Consider the following 19,018-nt stretch of genomic DNA (forward strand, 5'->3'; position numbering starts at 1 on the left):
TTGATGGATACATTACGAAACAACTCATCTTCATCTCCAGCTCCATTTTTTCTCACAAAGATCCCCGATTTCAAGCAATATTGTGATGGCTATCTTTGTGATGGACAAGACATACTTGTTGGAAATTCCAAACCGCTTCAGTCCAGGTTCTTTATGCAGGATGAGACACCAATGATGCAATATAAGGCACATGTAGGTGTATCAAGTTGGAGTGGAAGTATTCGCCTTTGGAAAACAGACACAGAAGGCAAGCCAATGTTACCACATGGAGATCCACCTCTAGTACAAATGGCAGAGTATGTCAAGGCCCACGAAGAAGTCATTTTGGGGCTAAAGAACTATATAAAATTTTGGAAAAATTTAGGGAATGGTTCAAGTATTCCGCGATATTATAGACCCGTGATAGATTATTGGAGTAAGGTAATTGAAGAGATTGGAAAATCAATCATATCAGAGGGAGTCTTGTATGAAATGTTTTGGCCAAAAACTCAAGAATATTCTCACCTACAAAGCACTACAATGAATTTGCAACAAGGAGCAGAAAGATTCCTAGGCCTTGAAGAGTTGAACGATCATTTTTGTGGGCCTCAACGAGATAGGCCAAGGGAAGAGTTTGACCCTATGTCTGATGTGCACCAAGGTGACTTTCTTATGCTTGTTCCGAGTGACACAGAAATCTATCCAGTGGGGCTTGCAATGGCTTTATCTGACATTGATAATGAGCCTAGATCACCAAAATACAGAAAACTCTTTATTCAATATTGGGCACCTTACGCGAGAAAAAGTGGGATGACAGATACTCAAGCTTACAGTAATTGTTGGAAGGGTTATTGGGTTGTCAACTATAAGGACCCACAAGTGTGGGAAATTGTAGATGCAATTGTTTGGTCCTGGAGACCCAACAAAGAAGAACCATTTTCTAGAATAAAGATTCCAGAAAAGCATGCTCTAAAAGCCAAAGAAGGCCTCACTCGTGCACATCAACCACACTTGGATCAAAGTTCAGATATGGTATCAAATGTGGAGTAGAATTATGTGGAGCTTCTATTGTGACTATACTAGTCAATTTGTAAACAAAATCTTTTTTGTATCTTCCTTTGTTTTATGCAATTCGTAGTTATTATTCAAATCCATGTGTTGTACATCCTCTTGACTTTTGGTGTTTATCAACACCACAATCCTATGAGATTTTCACTTTATTTACTAACCACACACCTCAATTTTTCCCACTTTAAGTGGAAAATTCCCAAATTACATGAATTTAGTCGATTTGGAGATTCCCATAATGTGAGATTTTTACCAAAATACTAATATGGTCTTTGGTTTGGTGGTACAAAAAAAGGACCTATTTTACTTTTACCAATGAAAAAGTGGGGATTGGTAAAATTTTTGTAGTTTAGGTCAAAACTTTTTGGCCTTGTGTTTTTAGATTCTCGTTTTGAAGATCTATCCATTGATATATAGTATGATAGGTAGTTTTTCATGTGACATGTAGAAATTGTAGCTCAAAGATTTTTCAAAGGTGATGTCAAGGATAGTCCTTTTTGTATCACCAAAGCGTGCTTTTAGCCATTATTTACATCCCCTCCTTAATGCAAAGGCTTGACCTAGTTAGTACTCAAATCATAAGGCATACCATGTTGAAGTGCAAGGTTGAACATATCACACATCCACTCATGGATAAAATCTCTCGTCCATTTGATCATCTCTCGATTAATACCTTAAAGATCTCCCACTTTGCGAGTGGACAACTTTTCAAGCCCATTGCATACATCCTCAATAGTAAATATAGAGAGCATACTTGGGAGTGAACCATAAAATGACAATTTTTAACATTTGGTTGCTCATATAATTGCCTGTAATGTGTGTATGTGTGTACATATCCACAAGACTCAAGTTACCAAAATTCTCAACCCACTTGCCCCTCAAGTTTCTCCAAAATCTTCCCACGTGCCTTTTCTTGGACTTGAAAAAGTTATTGCTTTACTTCCCATCTTCTTCTCTTCTTTTGAATCAATGCTTTGTATGTATGTAAATGACTTTGATAGTTTTCTTTGTCCATAATTGCATCAAGCTTTATCAATAGGACTTTAGAGCATCTTGACATTCTTTATCAAACCACCTTTTGTGTGATCCATCTTTGTTGATACCATGGAAATGCTTTATGGAAAAGCATTCTTCGGCACAAGAACAAATAACTTTCTTGCAAGAGCTTCCCATTTAGTTTCCAATGGTGCGTCATGTTAATGCTTTGACATCCATAACTTTTGCTCAACCATTTCAATGTACATTGATGCCCATTCAAAATAATAACTTTTCTTCCCTTTGTATGAGATTATCATGCTTAGTTGCTCTCCACATGCAAGATCAATACATAAGGTCCGATGGTCTAATTTCAGGATCCGTTGGCCAAACATATTGTGATACATGATGGCTTTAGAGAGTAGCATATAGTCAATCACACTATTCTCTTTTATGTTTTCTACATCTAAATCCATTGGTTCCACTCCACAAATATATACCCTTGACAATGAGCATACACGTGCTATAATACATGTGTAAGGCTAACTATCCATAGTGATCCAACTCCCTTCAAATGTATGGCATATCAAATTGTCGAGTATCATGTTGCAATGTATTTGTGCGAGCATTCATTTCCCAAATACAATAACATCACCTTCGCCTTTTGAATAAGAAATGTCCTCTTCTAAATCAAAAAAAGTTTGATCTCTATCCATGCAAGCATAAAAGGAGCAATCATGATGAGGAATGTAGCAACCGGCTACAAAAATGGGTGCTCTTTTTGGTGTCATAATTTTCATCCATACGTAACGTTTGTACTTGTCATCTTTCATAATTGATACAAAATCTTCCGATCCTTTCTTAACCATACATGCTACTCCTCCTTGCCCTCTCCTTGCCCTCTTTGTTGCTTGAGATTCTTTGACAACAACAATGAATATACAATTGTAATCCTCCAAGCCGTTAATCCTTTGTGTATCATGCTCCCAAGTTTCAACAAGAAGTATAACATCGACTTTGCTTGTTAGTTCATCAATGCCAACCCCCGCATTCCATGCGGTATCCATTGCAATTCCAAAATCATATTTTCAATTGTAACTCCGCCTCATAGGTCACGCATCCCTATTTTCTTGAGGGAATTGCCTCCTCCTTGGGTACATTTTATTCGTAAGAGATCTCATTGTTTTTCCTACTCTTTTTTTCATATGCCTTGCAACGCATATTTTGTTGCTTAATAGTGTGATCTTCACATGCAAAACATTTTTTATCCCTCAAATAGATCCAACTATTATCAAGGATAATCTTTCATTTGGTCTTATCCGGCAGGTGCATACAATTGGTCGTTCTCCTGAGCGAGAAGCTCCTTGCTTACCCACTCTATGTGCTCCATAGACCATAACTCCGGACATGCAAAAGTGGGTTTTGAAAAAATCGGCAAGAGAAGGAGATGTCTCTAACTTCTCTGTAGGAATTTCACAAATAACAATGTTCTTGGAAAGTTGCTCCCGCTCCTTCAACTCCTCCATATCCACATTCTCAACATTCTTTGTTTGAGCCATAGATTGCATATGAGGGAGTAATTAGGAACTACATTGCTACCACATACATCAGCCCAAGACTTGTTGTGCATACATTTTTCATGTCACATACATCCTGGCTCATGGTGTCAAATTTCTCCTCTTTCAATACATAGTCATGCTCTACTTTGCTCATACGCTCCTTCAAAGCATTCAAGTCCACAGGAGAGCATTTACATTCCTTGACTTCCTCTTCAAGTTGCATCAAGCATGTTGTTTGCATCTCAAGTGTCCTCTTGAGATTCTCATGCTCAACCACAAGAACCCTTAGCGTACCATTCTCCATTGCAAGTGCCCGTAAGTCTTCACCTTGTTTGTTTAAGGCCTCTATGCCAGGATCATGGTTTTTTATGTCATTGGTTGAGTGGTTGTGTTGCTATCTCTACACTTAGAAGATTTTGGATCATTTTCTACAATGGTTGTGGATAGTGTTGAAGAAAAAGAACCATCGCAAGTGTCGAAAGACATTGTATGTAAAATAAGAGATGAGAGTCAACTTTCTTGAGCTTGTTCACTTCAAAAAATGCTGCTACAAAAATTCCTTACATAACGCTAATTTTTTTTTTTGTCTTTACATCAACGCAAAGATGGCATCGTGCTCTTCGATTGAGGCTATAGATCACCCAAATCGGAGTTTGGATGAAGAAGTTATGATCAAAAGAGTGAATTGTTGTCTACTAGGTCAAAATACGGCTGCACTAGAGAGAGAGAGAGAGAGAGAGAGAGAGAGAGAGAGAGAGAGAGAGAGAGAGAGAGAGAGAGAGAGAGAGAGAATAAGCACATCACACAGGAGATTGTTTTCAAACAAAATAAAAGTTTTTCCTCTACAACACACTTTTTTTTTAGGTTAACCCTTTGGATTATACCTACATAGCACTTGTAGTCGTGCTATTTGAACATGATCAAGCTTGACATACCTTTTAAATTTATTTTTTGACCTTAACTCAAGTAAATCTTGTAATGAAAAATCAACCCAAGATTTTGTTTCAAGAGCAGGCGTCTAACATTGGCATAAAAATGTGGATTGAACAGTCGAATGTAAATCATAGTCGACTCTTTGTCAGCACAACTCCCCCATCATCCAATGTAATATTTTTTTATGACTTCCCAATCCCAAGGCCATCCCCACTCAGCAAGTAGCAAATCTTCTTCAAAAGCTTCAAGAATAGGATTCTTTATACTTGGGAAATTGTTGGCAATCTCATGAGCCGTTCTTTTAATGAAGCGTACATGGGGCCATAGCACCAAAAAGGATGGACTTGCGCTTCATTGTTCTAGACTAGATCATAGTCACATCTTCTTCCTTAGCTCATATCCCCCTTGATATTGAGCTCATGGCAACCAACAACTAAATTGGCCCTTAAAGAATTGAATAATACCACTATATATAGGCTATTAGTTAATAATAATATTTATATGTAAACGAATAAGAACGTGAGCCGAAAGGTCACAAACTGTAGTTGTATACATCAAACACAAAGAAATAAAGCAACATAATTGATCGCCTATCTATGTGCTCTCTGTGTGTGTATCATCTTGGTCATTAATTTGTATCTGCATCTCTGATTTCTACATGATATCAACTTGGTAGTAGGGATCTAACCTAGCATCCCTTGACACACTAGCGCTCTTTGCCAAACACGAGCCACTGATCTGGAGAGTCGATCTTGATGTCACAAGCAACAACATGTACATATTAAACAGACAAACTAAGCGACGAGAACTTTTAGCCATGGAAGATGACGATGGAAATCGTCCTCAGAAACTTGACCTACTAAATATAGTCAATGGTACATCTGCATGTGAAGAAGCAACCATTGCGGAAAATTCTAATGCTGTACGGGATTGGAAGGAGAAAGACTCCTTTGCCCGCTTAGAGTTTCTCTTGCATATGGACGATACTGAGAAACAAGCTATGAGAACACTTACCACAGCAAACGCCATCTATGTTCAATTAAGAGACACATATCAACACACTGATGTGTCCACCCAAGTTCACAATCAAAAAATCGTAGTGAATTATACTATGAACAATGACCTGGATGTTGAAAAATTCTTGCAAACATAGCATCTTGCCATGGATAATGTATCTCTCTCGGTACTTCACTTGCCTGCAAGAGTAGAGGTGATACTTCTCTTGGGAGCGCTTCCCTCATCTTGGCAAGCATTAATCAGTACCAAAGCGAGCATCGCTAACTTAAGTGCTCCCATCCTTGTACCTGCTATTATTCAGGATCAAGCACTGTGCCACAAGATCTCATCCGGGACTGGTGCATCATCATCCTCATCCCAATCCCTTGCCCTTTATGCTAATCTTAGAATTTGTTATAAACCTCACAATAAATCCTCTATGAGGTGAGCACCTACAAGTGCTCCACGATATTGTCCTAATCCATATTTCCATCTCACAAGCTACCCTTTTGCAAAAATTGTGCCCGCACTGGTCACCACATATGTGATTGCTAGCATACTCCAAAAAAAAGGGGAAAAGCCTTACAACGGAAGACATGCAAATTTTACTTCAAACTCCAACAATCCTTCTGATGATAGCATGAATCCTATAACTCAGCCTATTCATCTAAGTCTTCTCATGAATATTGTTTTCTCACCTTCATGGCTGAGCATAAACCAACCAATCAACCATCGTCTACATGGATTCTTGATACAAGGGCCACTTGTCATTTGACATCTTAGCTTAGTGGTTTTGATGTTCGATTTGGCAACAATGGGATCAAGCAAGCCCTTGGTGTGGGCACTGCTCATATTCATCTTTCAGATGGGAAGGTTGTCATCGATAATCATGTTTATTATGTTCCAGGCATCACCAAAAACCTCATCTCAGTCAGCAAAATAACTTGACCTAGCACTACCATAGAGTTTTGCCACAACTATGTATTGTGCGACATGAACTTTCTACTGGTTATGCATACTCCATGGTTTGTCCCAAGAGTGGTTGACTCTATATACTAGGCTATACCATGGTTTTTGCTAAAGATTACTCCTCAGTTCACCTGAAGAAAACTCCTACAAGACTGTGTTGTGGCATCATCTCCTTGCTCATCTTAACATATCTACAATGAAACTAATGAAAAAATGTCACTTTGTGTCCAACTATACTCTAGCCTCTACAAATCATCTGTCCTTGTGTGAAGGGTGTATATTTGGCAAACTAGAAAACCAAAAGTAGAGTCATTTTACATCCCATCCACTCCAATCTTTGTGGTCCAATGCCCAAGCTTTCTCTTACCGAGAATCGGTACTTCCTTACTTTTATTGACAATTATACTCAGTTTACAATGGTCTCATTCCTCCCAGATAAAACCAATATTAGTGTCCTCTCTTCCTTTCAAGCTTATCATAAGCTTTTGGAGAATCAGCTACAACTACACATCTCCTCTCTTCAAACAGATAATGGTAGTGAATACACCTATGGCATATTCAAAGCTTATTGTATTTATCATAGCATTCATCACAGTGCTTCACAGACATGTCCTTACTTTACCTTCAATGGAAAAAACATATAAAAAGATTATGCTTAGAGTTCACCACCACCATTGATAGGCATGACACACAAAGCTCAACCAAGCACAACATTATTTTCCACTAGCTTTTGACTATTATTTTCATCTATATTTGCCACATGCCTTCAAAATGCAAAGCATGGGTGAGTGCTTCAGAGAGAAGTCCTAGATTTGCACTTGCTTTGCACTCCCTAAAAATAGTCCTATGGTCAACACTTCCTTGCAATGCATCACTTAACCAAACCATCCTATCGTCCCTAGCCTTTTACACAATTGCACCTCAAGGTAGAAAGATGCAAAAATGACCATATACATTGGCCCTCACATACATTGAAAGAGCTACATGTGCAAGTGCATAGCCCCACTTAAAGTTCATCGACTAACTCTACTATGTACTAGCATGTAGTCTACTTGGAATATGCCTTGCAATGACATGTATATATCATCTTTCCATTGCCAAAACTAAGCATTAACTCAACATGGCAAGGGTAGAATTTTAGGAGAGTGGAGGATTGAGAGGTATTGTGGCAGTGACAACATAGAGAAAGAGTGTTTCTCAAATTTCTATATACCTATGAAGTAAAATCTTAACAACTATGAAGTAAAAACATGGGTAATACACACACACACACACACACACACACACACACACTTTATCTTTTATACTTAGCTTGACCTAATGACTTGCCTAGACAGGACTTTCCATTAGACTTGACTGTGATTTCCTTTTCTCGCTATAGTGCTCTAATGACCCTAAAATATATTAAGTCTCATAGCCCAATTATATTTTTTGAAGTTGCCTCTACTTGCTATCTTGTAGCTATTGCTTTTTTTGACTTGACAGAACTAAGGATGACTACCATAAGTCATCACCTACCTGTAACTATGGTTGATTTATAGTTGGCATCATTTTCAATAATACTAATGGAATAATTCTCTCACTGGAATCTTGAGGTTTAATGATTCACTCAATGTGGCTAAATATGGGTATGGTAGTAAGTTGGCTTATGCTAGACATAATGAAGGTGACACTTTTATTATCTTGTGGGGTTTTCCCTTAACCCTTTTCCATATACTACCCTTAATTTGCGAATGTGATTTTCCTTGTCTCTGTATCATGATTCGATAAAATTGATAGTTGCTCTATCTTGTGAGTAAGAAAAACATATGGGACCCTTCCCCTTGATTAAGAGGGAGCTTTGAAAATAATTATTTCTCTCTATATATATATATGGTGGTAACTTCCTCACCAGCTACCATATTTATTATCCTCTGCATTTATTTTTTACCTTCCCTTTGTGCGAGTTGTCAGCCTAGACCCTTTGCATCTGCAACATCGACTGCAAGACATTTAGGTTTTTTCTAAGTGCTCTCCTCCTCCTCCTCCTCCTCCTCCTCCTCTCTCTCTCTCTCTCTCTCTCTCTCTCTCTCTCTCTCTCTCTCTCTCTCTCTCTCTCTCTCTCTCTCTCTCTCTCTCCCCCCTAGACCCTAAACCCTAAACCCTCTTGTCCTTTTACACGCTTGTCATTCTCTTCAGCCCAGTCACTCAATTTTATCTCTATTATGCACCCAACTAACTTTTCCATAAGAGACACAATCATTATAGTCCGGTAGTTGTTTACATTCTTTACATCCCCTCCGTAATGCAAAGGCTTGACCTAGCTAGTACCCATTTGATCATCTCTAGATTAATACCTTAAAGATCTCCCACTTTGCGAGTGGCCAACTTTCAAGCCAACCGCATACACCCTCAGTAGTAAAAAAAGAGGGCATACATGGGAGTGAACCATAAAATGATATTTTTTCAACATTTGGTTGCTCATATAACTGCCTACAATGTGTGTACATATCCACAAGACTCAAGTTACCAAAATTCTCAATCCGCTTGCCCCTCGAGTTTCTCCAAAATCTTCGCCATGCACGTGCCTTTTCTTGGACTTGAAAAAGTCACTGCTTTACTTCCCATCTTCTTGTCTTGTTTTGAATCAATGCCTTGTATGTATGAAAACGGCTTTGATAGTTGTCTTTGTCCATAGTTGCATCAAGCTTTATCAAAGATGTTCAAGCATCTTGACATTCTTTATCAAACCACCTTTTCCGTGATCTATCTTTGTTGATACCATGGAGATTCTTTATGGCAAAGCATTCTTCGACACAAGAACAGATAAATTTCTTGCAAGCTTCCCATTTAGTTTCCAATGGTGCGTGATATTGAAGCTTTGCCATCTATAACTTTTTCTCAACCATTTCAATGTACATTGGTGCCCATTCAAAATCCATACATAGTGATAACTTCTCTTCCCTTTGGATGAGATTATCATGCTTCGTTGCTTCTCCACCTGCAAGTTTAATACATAAGGTCCAATGGTCTGATTTTGAGGTCCATTGGCCAAACATAATACGATACTTGATGTCTTTAGAGAATAGCATATAGTCAATCACACTATCCCCATTATGTTTTCTACATGTAGATCCATTGGTTACACTCCACAAATATACACCATTGGCAACAAGCATACAGGTGCTATTACACATGTGTAAAAGTAACTTTCCATAGTGATCCGGCTCGTTCTCTTCCATTGAAGTACAATTGGACAAGTGAACTTCCTCCAACTCCCCTTGAAATGTATGGCATATCAAATTGTTGAGTATCATGTTGCAATGTTTTTGTGTGAGCATACATATCTCCAAATACAATAACATCACTTTTGCCTTTGAAATAAGCAATGTCCTCTTCTAAATCAAAAAATGGTTGATCTATATCCATGCAGTGTTGCAAATTTTTGTGTGAGCATTGATATCCCCAAATAAAATAACATCAATGTCCTCTTTTAAATCAAAAAATGGTTGATCTCTATTCATGAAAGCATAAAAGAGGGAATCATGATGAGGAATATAGCAGCCGGCTACAAAAATGGGTGCTCGTTTTGATATCATAATTTTCAGTCATACATAACGTTTGTACTTGTCATCTTTCACAATTGATACAAAATCTTCTGATCATCTCTTAACCATACATGCTACCTCTCCTTTCCCTCTTTGTTGCTTGAGATTGTTTGACAACATCAATGAATGTACATTGTAATCCTCCAAGCCGTTAATCCTTTGTATATCATGCTCTCAAGTTTCAACAAGAAGTACAACATCGGCTTTGCTTGTTAGTTCATCAATGCCAAGACCCACGTTCCATGGGGTATCAATTGCAATTCCAAAAGCATATTTTCAATTTGTAACTCGGCCTAATAGGTCGTGCATCCCTATTTGCTCGAGGGACTTGCCTCCTCCTTGGGTACATTTTCTTCTTGAGAGATCTCCTTGTTTTTCTTATTCTTTTTCTCATATGCCTTGAAATGCATATTTTGTTTCTTAATAGTGTGATCTTCATATACAAAACATTTTGTATCTCTCAAATAGATCCAACTATTATCAAGGATAATCTTTCGTTTGGTCTCATCCGGCATGGTGCATACAATTGGTTGTTCTCTTGAGCGAGAAACTCCTTGCTTACCCACTCTATGTGCTCCATAGACCATAACTCTAGACATGCCAAAGTGGGTTTTGAAGAAATTTTTGATAACAGTGGCAAGAGAAGGAGTCATCTCTAACTTCTCTTTAGGAATTCCACGAATAACAATGTTCGTGGATCGTCTCTCCCGTTCCTTCAACTCCTCCACATCCACATTCTCAACATTCTTTGTTTGAGCCATAGCTTGCCTGAGGGAGGAATTAGAAACCACATTGCTACCACATACATCATCCCAAGACTTGTTTGTTCATACATTTTTCATGTCGCATACATCCCGGCTCATGGTGTCAAAATTCTCCTCTTTCAACACATGGTCATGCTCTACTTTGCTCATGCGCTCCTTCAAAGAATTCAAGTCCACAAGAGAGCATTTACATTCCTTGACTTTCTCTTCAAGCTGCATCAAATGTGTTGTTTGCATCTAAAGTGTCCTCTTGAGATTCTCATGCTCAGCCACAAGAACCCTTAGCAGACCATTCTCCATTGCAAGTGCCCGTAAGTCTTCACCTTGTTTGTTTAAGGCCTTTTGCAACGATATCAAGTATGCCATGATCATGGTTTTTGATGTCGTTGGTTGAGTGGTTGTGTTGCTATCGCCACACTTAGGAGATTTTGGATCATTTTCTACAATGGTTGTGGACCGTGTTGAAGAAGAAGAACCCTTGTGAGTGCTAGAAGACATTGTATGAAAAATAAGAGACGAGATTCACTTTCCTGAACCTATTCATTTCAAAAGTGCTGCTACAAAAATGCCTTCCATAACTCTATATTTTTTTTGTCTTTACATCAATGTGTAGAGGGCATCATGATCTTTGATTGAGGCTATAGATAACACAAATCGAAGTTCGGATGAAGAAGTTATGATCAAAAGGGTGAATTGATGTCTATTAGGTCAAAAAACGATTGCGCGCGCGAGAGAGAGAGAGAGAGAGAGAGAGAGAGAGAGAGAGAGAGAGAGAGAGAGAGAGAGAGAGAGAGAGAGAGAGAGAGAGAGAGAGAGAGAGAGAGAGAATAAGCACATCACAGAGGAGATTTTTTTCAAGCAAAATAAGAGTTTTTTTCTCTACGGCACAAATTTTTTTGAGGTTAACCCTCTCGAATATACCTAAATAGCACTCGTAGTCGTGCTATTTGAACAGGACAAGCTTGACATACCTTTTAAATTTATTTTTTGAACTTAAACCAAGTAACTTGTATTGGAAAATCAACCCAAGATTTTGTTTCAAGAGCATGCATCCAACATTGGCATAAAAATGTGGATTGAACAACTGAATGTAAATCGTGGCCGACACTTGTCTCCACGACTTCCCCATCCAGTGTAATATTTTTTTATGACTTCCCAATCCCAAGGCCATCCCCACACAACAAGTATCAAATATTCTTCAAAAGCTTCAAGAATAAGATTCTTTATACTTGGGAAATTGTTGGCAATCTCATGAGCCGTTCTTTTAATGAAGCGTAATAGGGCCATATCACCAAAAAGCATGGGCTTGCGCTTCATTGTTCTAGACTAGATCATAGTCACCTCTTCTTCCTTAGCTCATATCCCCCTTGATATTGAGCTCATGGTAGCCAACAACTAAATTAGCCCTTGAAGAATTGAATAATACCACTATAGGTTATTAATTAATGATAATATTTACATATAAGCAAATAAAGCAATGTGAGCCAAACGGTCACAAACTGCAGTTGTATAAATCAAACACAAAGAAATAAAGCAACACAAGTGATTGCATATCTATGTGCTCTATGTGTGTGTATCGTCTTGGTCATTTATTTGTATCTACATCTCTGATTTCTACATAATATTGACTTACTTGGTAGTAGTGATCTAACCTAGCACCCCTTGAAACACTAGCGCTCTTTGTCAACCACGAGCCACTGATCTAGACAGCTAATCTCAATGGCACAAAAAACAACATGTACATATAAAACAGACAAACTAACCGACAATAACTTTTAGCCATGGAAGATGACGATGAAAATCCTCCTTCAGAAACTCGACCTACTGAATATAGTCAATGGTACATCTGCATGTCCAAAAGCAACCATTTTGGAAAATGCTAATGCTATACGGGATTGGAAGGAGAAAGACTCCTCTACTCGCTTAGAGTTTCTCTTGCCTATGGATGATACTTAGAAGCAAGTTGTGAGAACACTTACCACAACAAACGCCATCTAGGTTCGATTAAGAGACACATATCAACACACTGATGTGTTTGCCCAAGTTGGCAATCAAAAAATCTTAGTGAATCAGACTATGAACGATGACCAGGATGTTGAAAAATTCTTGCAAACCTGGCATCTTTCCATGGATAATGTATCTCTCTCCTAACTTGACTTGCTTGCAAGAGTACATGTGATACTTCTCTTGGGAGCGCTTCCCTCATCTTGGCAAGTGTTCATTAGCACCAAAGCGAGCACCACTAACTTATGTGTTCCCATCCTTATACATGCTATTCTTCAAGAGCAAGCACGTGCACGAGATCTCATCCGGGACTGGTGCATCATCATCCGCATCCCAATCCCTTGCCCTTTATGCTAATCCTAGAACTTGCTATAAACCCTCTATGAGGCGAGAACCTACAAATGCTCCACGATATTGTCCTAATCCATATTTCCATCTCACAGGCTGACCCTTTTGCAAAACTTGAGCCCACTACGGTCACCACATACATGATTGCTTGCATACTCCAAAAGAAGGGGGAAAGTCGTACAATAGAAGACATGCAAATTTTACTTCAAGCTCCAACAATCCTTCTGATGATGAGCATGAATCCTATAATTCATCCTATTCATCTAAGTCTTCCTCCTGAAGATTCTTTTCTTGCCTTCATGGCTAAGCATAAACCAGCCAATCAGCCATCATCTACATGGATTCTTGATACAAGGGCCACTTGTCATTTGACATCTCAGCTTGAGTGGTTTTGATGTTTGGTTTGGCAACAAATGGGATCAAGCATGCCCTTGGTGTGGGCACTACTCATATTCAGCTTTCAGATGGGAAGGTTGTCACCGACAATCATGTTTATTATGTTCCAGGAATTGCCAAAAAACTCATCTCAGTCAGCAAAATAACTTAGCCGACACTGCCACAGAGTTTTGCCACAACTATTGTATTGTGCGACATGAGCTCCCTACCGGCTATGAATACTTCATGGTTTGTCCCAAGATTGGTTGCCTCTATATACTAGGCCATACCATGGTTGTTGATGAAGATTACTCCTTTGTTCGCAATGAAGAAAACTCCTACAAGACTCTTTTCTGGAATTATCTCTTTGCTCATCTTAACATATCTATAATGAGAGTAATGACAGAATGTAACTTTGTGTCCAGCTATACTCTAGCCTCTATGTAAGAGAGGGTGGTGGTAGCTTCTCTGTGAATTTACAACACGGAGATGGTGATGATGCCCACTACCTCACAAGTTCTATTTTTTATCTCCTACTTGAATGATGACTATACTAACTGTTGTAATTTATTGTGATAAATTAAACTTTAAATTTGATGATTGCCATATTGGACCACTTTGGTAGAGGAATCTTGAGATTATTTCTTTATTTCCAAAATCAATTAAATTGATTCCACTTGAAGTCCCTTAAGCTTGAAGATTCAAATCTACAGTGTGTGATGCATACTTATTGAGGTATAGTGACTTGGTTATCCTAAATGGGTTTTTCTATTGCCTAAATAGTTGACATACTTGCCGAAATGGAATGCAGTGCCTTGGTGCATTCATGATTGTATATTATACTTTGTCTGCTAAAATATGATTTCATAGTTTTGTCGATTGAAATCTGCTGAATTCTTTGTTGCTAAAAATCTATTGAATTTTTTTTCAACTACTTGAGTATCTTAGCCTTAAAAAATGATAATTTTGTAGCATGTGTTGTATCTACAAGTATGCCACAACTGTTTTAGGATTATAAAATTGAGAAGGATAGTATCTTTCTAGGTGATGGGATGTAGAATCTTGAAGTGCTTCTAAGATTACCATAGTGGTTTCTTTTGGGCATATTGTATCACTAATGTAACTGAAGCCTGGGAACACTTGCACTTGCACTTTCCGTGGTCTTGACCTGAGTTTTTGACTCTTGCTATTGCTGGTATTTCGATTGATAAGGCTTTTTGAATATATCTTCCCAACCTATTTTGCTGAACTCCTAGCTCTTTATAGCCTTTTTTTTTTGTTCAGTTTTCTATGCTTGAGAATTTTGAGAAGAGGGCTAATGATGTTACTTCCTCTAATGCTGTACTTTGGGAGTTACTATTGAGTTTTTTGGAGTGGCACTTTGATTGGCAACTAATAGTGGGGTGATGTATTATCTACTCTGGTTTATGTGTCTGATTGCTACTCATCTTGGATTGTTTGGCTAAATTTGGCTATCTCCTTCTAGGCACAATAAGTCTTGACATAAAAAGAACAGGCTACATGATCAAAATTTGTTAGGCTTACTAAAACTTTAACTAGGTTATTATATACTTTCATTGTTTTGCTTTCAAAAATGGTTGAGACTGGCCGTGGATTTGATTAGGGAATATGGTTGTTGGAGGTTTGATATTCCTTCATTGAAAAATGGGGATGATATTCCTTCAAGGAATATAATTTTTTGTTTGAGCCTTTGGCAAACAAGTGTCGATGCTTTGCTTCACCCAAAAAACTGAATTCTAGATGACTATTATACACTGACTCTTGGAAGCATGGTCTTTTCTCATATGACTTTAAGTGGATGTTGTAAATAACTCCATATTTGAAAACCATAATGAAAGATTAATTATATTAAAAAAACTTATAAAGTAATCCAATTTGATTCGATTGAGAAACATTTTAACTTTTGTGACTTGAATCAGAAGGGGGTGATGGCCTTTTAATCCACACAACAATCAAAATATTTCTCATACTGTAAAGACAAGTGAAAGATTTTCTAAAAGACCATAATATAAGATTATAAAAAACTTCGATAAGTAACCCAACTTGATTTGAAAGAAAGACTCTTGGTAACTTTGGTTATGCCACTTGAATCGGAAGGAGGTGATGGCCTTCTGATGGTTTATAATACCACACACATGAATACATCATAGCACATGAAGCAGTAGGTGATGTCAATTTCTTTGCAATGGGACTAGAGGTGCACAAACTTTGAGATTTTGTGATGTTCACCTGTGGAATGTAGAGTTACATCAAGGAGCTCTCTCTCTCTCTCTCTCTCTCTCTCTCTCTCTCTCTCTCTCTCTCTCTCTCTCTCTCTCTCTCTCTAGTGCATCAAGGAGGTCCTATCACTAGCAACTTTGTGTGTGTGTGTTTGTGTGTAAATCTCTTGCAACAAGGAGGTCCTGTCGTTGCATTAAAGAAAGATCCAAATCCCACAATGCTCCAGGCTTGCGGGCTCTACATATTCCAACTCGAGAAATAAAGAGGAGTTAAAGGCATAAGAACTTTTAGATTCCGGAAATAGCACTCACATTAAAGGAAAAGTCTCTTTTTCCTTCAAGGCCGAACCTGCTAACACTTGGTAGCCCTTTTATCTCGCTCTCTCTCTCTCTCTCTCTCTCTCTCTCTCTCTCTCTCTCTCTCTCTCTCTCTCTCTCTCTCTCTCTCTCTCTCTCTCTCTCTCTCTCTCTCTGTGTCTCTCCAGCCTCCCCAAAAGATAGATATCATGACATGTGGCAAGAGTCTCACTTTGCCATTATATTGAGCAGGTTCTCTCATTCCTTGAAATTTTTAAGCTAGTTTGTTTGTGTTTGTGTGTGTGTGTGTGTATTTATATAAAGTTTATCTACAATTATGATGAGATACAAGAATGCCTATCTCTTTCCTGCAGTGACCTTAGGCAAAATGCTCTCTCTCTCTCTCTCTCTCTCTCTCTCTCTCTCTCTCTCTCTCTCTCTCTCTCTCTCTCTCTCTCTCTCTCTCCACCCAAACATCATTTGAGCAATAAAATCTATAGAAGTCTTTTTCTAGAATTTTATACATTACCTTTACATAATTAAAGATCTTGTGGAATTGTGGATTTTTTGTGTGTAAATATTGCGATTGAAAATGAAATTCTCGATTGTGATTTATTTGGATATCAATTTTCAACATCTATACCTTAGATTTTGGCATAAATGCTGGTTGTCTTATTAGTTTGCCATTAAAATTCAAGGATGAAAATATGTTTTCTTCTCCGGATTTTAATTTAATTCTCACTCACACTTTGTGAGCTTTGCCAAGAAAAAAAATAGTTTCTTATTTAAAGAACCCTACTTTCCAGGTCGTTGAACCCATTTGCATATCTTGCCTTCTAGGCCAAAAACCACCAGGCTTCTCGGAGATCATCCAAGATAAGAGGGAAGCGATTTTGGCTATTGAAAAAAGGAAGAACTCAGATGAGTGGAATCGTGTAATTCTCGTCGTCATGTATGCTAATAATATGTAAGGGAATATGGGTTATAGCTTGCCTTTGGCAGGCGCCTTATAGTTTCTTGATGTGTTGCGCAATCCCTCAAGTCTCAATGCGAGCTTGCGGTAGCGATGTATTATTTATGGAGATTTTAATACATTCACTCACAATTGTGAGTTTGGCCAAACAAAAGAAAAATGGTTTTCTTTTTTTAAGTTAATTCTCTAGAGTTTGCAAGGGGGCCTCATGTGTAGAGCGTGGGTCACCTGCGAGTGTGCGACGTAGCAAGGGCATTGTTGTGACAGGGCTCGTTGATGGAGTCTCTCACTATCCAATCTTGGAACGTAAAGGGGTTGAAAACCCGTAAGAAGAGTACCCTATTCTGGGAGGAAATTAAAAAGGAGAAGGCAGTCAACTATTGGGCCATCCAGGAACACCACTTAGATGCCCATAGCAAGAGAAAGCAGGTTCTTGGAAAGAAACTAGTATTATATGAAGAAGGAAGTAACAATTTCAGTGGTGTCCTCAACATTGTAGACAGAGAATTGGAACCGAAGTTGGTTCTAAACCACCCATCTGGCAAAATCCTGGGGATTAGAATCAGATGGGAAGGGCTTCCCTTCACCATTGTGAATGTGTATGGCTCTTGCAATGCAAAAGATAGAGCTAAACTATGGATGAATCTTGAGACACTCCTATTGAAGGTGAGTGGTTGTTGGTTAGCGACTTCAATATGGTAGAAAAGAGCAAGGATAGAACAGGATCCTCCAGTATGTTGGCTGGCTCGGAAAGGTCTAAGTAGCAAAGTTTGTGCAAAAAATGGGTGATGATCAACTTATGGGAAATCGTCCCATGGAACAGCATGCCCGGGTTCACCTACACAAGCCTCCAGTATGCCCGCACTGCCTCCAGGTTGGACAAATTCTATTGCTCACACCAAGCGGACTGGATACCGTCGTGGATGGAGATGAAGGTAGTCCCAAAAAAAATTCTATTGAATCACATACCTCTGCACATACATTTTAAGAAGAATACAGGGGAGGAGCAGACCCCAAGAGGTAAAAGAAAACTGTTGGTAACAGGGGCACACCTATTCAAAGATCCTCTTTTCAGGAATATAACCAAGAAAGCACTAGGTAAGCTCAAAAAAGATGTCGACCTCAACAAACACAATGCGTGGGACTGTTAGCGGCTGGACACACCCAATGGAGGATGATTGCCCGACGGGATATTACTTTCCTTTGTAATTATTCCTTAATTGAGAAGAAACCGTCATTTCACCTTTGTAAATAGTGGGGCTTGCAAAAAATTGTATCCCATTTTAGACATTTAGACTTAGTAAATGCTTAAATTGGAACATTAGGGCTTGAGATTGTAAGGTATTTATACCACTTTTGACCTTAATGCAAAAAAACCCTTTGTCATTTTTATAAATTTTTGTCTGTGTGAGTTGAGCGTACTCTGTGTACGAGAGAGAGTGAGAGTTTTATCTTGACGCTACGCGCACACTGGTGGTCAAAATTGAGTGCGGAGAAGTGCAGCGTGTTGCCCCCCAAGAGAGCTACACGCCAATACCTACATTGCAGGTGTACGGCCCGGCTTTGCGAGCTCGATCTACGAGCTATATCTGGTGATTCGGTGAGCATACGTTATCCATTTTTGTATTTCAGCATATCCACGCGTTCGCATTGAGTAGAGCTACACATAAGGCACTTTAGTTTTTGAAAACCACGACCTGTAAATTTCGACCAGACATCCTACGTGATTTTGCATCGGGTGTTTAAGGTTGGAGTTTTGGTTTTGGGACCTTAGGGAGAGCAACCTATTGGTGTTCATAGGCTTTCCCTCAAGTTTCGTAGCATTTCGAGAACGTTTGATGGGTATTTGGCTCCTGAAAGCATTGTAGGAAATCTCCTCTTGTGTACTCTTGAAGGTTGTAACTTAAACATTGGGTAGAGACCTCTATAGGAAGTAGTCAATAGTCGATCG

General features: G+C 38.7%; 2 pseudogenes; both read left to right on the forward strand.

Annotated features, from left to right (window-relative positions):
• Nucleotides 1-5,331: 5,331 nt before the first annotated feature.
• On the forward strand, nucleotides 5,332-5,958 carry LOC147461857 (uncharacterized; annotated as a pseudogene).
• A 6,666-nt stretch (nucleotides 5,959-12,624) lies between these two features.
• Nucleotides 12,625-13,282, forward strand: LOC147461858 (uncharacterized; annotated as a pseudogene).
• Nucleotides 13,283-19,018: the final 5,736 nt, after the last annotated feature.

Source organism: Adiantum capillus-veneris, chromosome 3 (genome assembly GCF_014529385.1).
Source record: "Adiantum capillus-veneris isolate H3 chromosome 3, ASM1452938v2, whole genome shotgun sequence".
In the NCBI taxonomy this organism is placed as follows: domain Eukaryota; kingdom Viridiplantae; phylum Streptophyta; class Polypodiopsida; order Polypodiales; family Pteridaceae; genus Adiantum; species Adiantum capillus-veneris.